Here is a 4,163-nt window from a genome sequence, read left to right on the forward strand (position 1 = left end):
ACTGTAGACCTTTCTGTCAGTCATTCTTGCTGAAATAGCATGCACATTTCTGAAGTGATGTGAATACTACCCCCCAAAAGAGAAAATACAAATGTAAATTCACATATCTCAGCAGAAATTTAACTCTTCCACCAGGCAGTACTGTAGTCCGTTAATCCTTGACAAGTACCAAGATCATGCTGTTATCCTATCCTTCAGTCTTAACCACCAACACCCCCTCCCAGAAAAGAAAAAAGATGAAAAAAAAAGTAAAAAGAGAAAAGAAAAGAAAGTAAGTAAAAAAAAAAAAAAGAAAAACTTTGAAAAACTTGAGAGTTAAGCTACACATTTAAAGGCTTTGGGTACTCATTTCACTTCAGCCTACAAAAGCCTCCTACCTCTCTCTACAGCTGAGAATGTTGCATGCAGTCACAGATCTTTGTGAGCTAAGGAGCCAAATAGCCTAATTTGGTGTGTTAAAATGAAAAGGAAATAAGATGTACTAATCAGACAGAGGGCTACCTGGCTTGCTATATTCTCTCAAACACTGGTCACAAGCAGATGATTAAAAGAAAGTTAAAACAGAACCAGTGAAGGACATTTCCCATTTACTTGTGTGCTCTGCCAGGCTTCAAGTATTTTCCATATGGTGTGCTTATTCAGCAGGATGCATGTTTATTATGTCTATGAAATACATAGTATCAATTTATATTTAGTATCCTTAAATGACTTTATCTCTCATGCTTTTGTCCAGGAACCTCTGGGTCCAGGTAACATTTCACCATCTGCAACATCCTCTGGCAATGAGTTTCACCGTGTGAAGAACCACCTCTTGTTTCTTCTGAATCTACCTCATCCTAGTTCTGTTTGATTACCCCAAGGAAAGTGGGTTTTGCAAGCTGCTGGAAGCTTTACATAGACCTAACTTGCAATCCTTAATATCACTGCAGTAAGGGAGAGAGGAAAGCAGAACAGTACAAGAAAGGTAGAGCCTAGACTCTTGGCTTTCTCAGTCTTGTTGTTATTTGCTGTAAATTAAGGAAAACAGAGAACAGCTCTAATTTATGCTAATCCAGCAGATCTCCAAGGAGAATTGTTTCACTCTTTCTTTGACCCATCAAGCATCATTTCCAGCTCACACCATTTGCTCTGTTTTATGATTCTAGCCATTAAATCATTTTTGGTTTTTTTTCATGACAGAGACTTTTCCCTGAAACATCCCATTAAATCTTTCTAAAATGGCCAGTGATTCCTTAGAAAAGTTCACCAACCTTACTATGCTTATGTTGCTGCTTTGTTTTCCTCTGATATGGCCAAATCATGATAGGCATGTTCCAGATATGCTTCTGCTCTTCCTCATTTCCTCTCATGCATTCTAAATACATTGAAAAGGTTTGGACAGAAAATACTGCTGATAGCAAGGGTACCACAGGAGTTCTTTCATTCCTGGTCACATCTCTTATTTTAACCAGCTAGTAAACAGATCACAGTAGTCACTTCTTTCTGCCTGGAGTTCTTTTCTGTGTGAAGCCTTGCAACACTCTTCTAAATTTCTAAATCTTTTGGAATCATTTCACGGGATCACCAAATACCTTCCAGACAGGATTCTTGGTTTGGTTTTGGTTTTATGAAAAGCAACAATTATAACAGACTACATGCAAAGATTATAATCTGTCATGTTAAATTTTATAGCAGGATGGATGATTTAGGTTATTGTATATGCAACATTAGTATAGCATATACAAGAAAAATAATTTTTGAAAAAGCTTAACGTATATCTTGGGGTTTTTTGTCTTGCTTCATTTTTCTTTTCTTTTTCGTTTTGGTGTTGAAAACAATATGGGACTGGAATATCTGTGTTGGGTTTTTTTTCTTAGTAAGGGCTCAGTTTCTAGTGACCTGTCCTTTTTATCCTTTGATGCTGGAACACCGTCTATAATTACATCAACCTTTTTTTCTTTAAACCAGTCTGAACATTTGCAGTGTTTCACTGTGTATCTGCAGTTAGGATCCTTTAACACTGCCTATCAACTCATCTGCTGCTGAGAATCCATTCATTTAACCCTTGTTAGTGATATTGTTTGCATTTGTTTTATGAGGAACAGATGTAGATGAAAATATGAAAATATGAAATAACTGCTGCATCTCTCAGCCTCATGCTCCATACCATAGTACCCACATGGCTTTTGAGCAAGCAAAAGCACTTTGGAATTCTGGGAAGATAAAAACGAAGCCTCAGACCTCTGCCTCCAGATGTATTCTAGACGTACAACACTTGCTGAGTCTTATATCAAAGATTTATTGCTCAGATGTACAGTGTGAGAATATGCAGTCCCCCCATATCACTTGCAGTTACACAAAGAGCTTGTGGGGCACAGTTGACGATAGGAACTACTTTTGTCCAACTATACTCACTATCTGAAAGTGACACTAAATTCATGGGAATCCTGAGTTAATCTACAGCAACATGTATTGCAAATCTACAAAACCGAGTCCCTTCAAGAAGCAGCTTCTGAAAATATAAGTAACAGTCCAAACTGCTGAACAAACACATGCATCACCAAATCTATGTCAAAGCTTTTTTAAAGGAATGGAAATAAATATTTTATAAAACGCATCCACAGGATATGCTGAATCTACAAATAAAATTCCAGCTCATATTTTGGGGCATAAAAAATTACATTACAGGAAAGGGTTTATTCCCTTACAAAATAAGACCTAAAAATTGACCAGCTACAATGAAACAATACATTCTGAGGCCCTAATGCATTCACTATAAAATAAACCTACTAGGACTTGAGAATGTAGCAGCATAATTAGTAATGAAAGAAAACCAGAAAACTTAGCTCATGATATCTCACTTCCAGGTTCTGACTGTCACAAGTCCAAAAAAAATATAAATGAAAGATTTTAATTTTTAAACCTGCTACAACACATGAAATGTAATTGTACATTTCTTTCCAGAGATGATTCTCATTATTCCCTTTAGTTATCAACTTTAATACCTTTGCAGACTATGATGCTCCCCTCTAACAAACCACAGGCTTTACTATATCTTCCAAATTGACCCTTTTAGAGAATGACACTATCAAAATAATTTACCACTAACACAGTTAACTTATAAGTAGGAATCAAATTCCAACTCAGAAGCACAGGATGTCTTCTGAAATCAACTGCCAAAAAATGAAATAATTAGAAAAAAATCAAGTGGTTCTAAAATTGGACTACATTTATAAACACAAACAACTTCCTTTTTTCTTCCTTACAACCATAAAAAGAAAAAAATCAGTAGACAAATGTCAGTGAGATCCATGTCTCTCCATACTAAAAAATACCTTTCACAAATTTAGTACCAGACATTATTCAGTTTTTCTGCAAAGGAATAAACACATTGACAAAAAGACCCCAAAAAACCTCAAACCTTGTGAAGGCTATAAAATACAAAAATATATTTCTGTCTTTTTATATTGATCTGTGAATTGGAATTACTTCAGAGGATATTCCAGGGACATAACCCTATATACTTGCCCCATTCTTACATTAAGCATTAATTTTTGGTCAGTGCTAGAGAAACAACAAAAGGCTTTGGTCTGACTCAGTCAGCCATTCTTACAGTATCCTTTCAAAGTTCTTTAACTCATTTGTATCCCACATTGATGCAATTACAAAGTTTCATAGAATAACTTCAAAAATACTGAGCTTATTCCCAATCAGGTAAGTCCTTTCCCAGGTTGTATCAAAAAGTGTCTTCTTTTGGAACCTTGTTCTTGCTCAACAGCCTGCAGAGAGTATCTGTTTTGTGCTTGATGTTCTTGTAGATCCTTCCCAAGATTTTGTGGTTTGAAAGGAAAGAAGGTAGATATCTTCCACTTCCCTCCCCCATTTCCTATCAGAATAATCCTGCTCTTTCAAAGCATTTTTTCTTTATAAGAGAGATGATAGCATGGTGAGAAGTTCTGAGATTCAAGTCTCCCAGTGACTCTTTAAACAAGGGGAAAGAAGATGCAAAGGAGGAATGTGAACCTGAGCACATGCCAGGGGAAGTTCCTGACCTTTACTACCTTGTCTTACCAAATCCTTTCTTTCTTCCACCCTAAACTTACCACAGAATCACAGAATTACTGAGGCTGGAAAAGACCTCTGAGATCACCAAGTCCAGCCTATGAAGCAGTTCGTGTCAGAAC

The sequence above is a fragment of the Apaloderma vittatum genome, unplaced genomic scaffold (assembly GCF_000703405.1).
Source record: "Apaloderma vittatum isolate BGI_N311 unplaced genomic scaffold, ASM70340v1 scaffold3155, whole genome shotgun sequence".
NCBI classification, from domain to species: Eukaryota; Metazoa; Chordata; class Aves; order Trogoniformes; family Trogonidae; genus Apaloderma; species Apaloderma vittatum.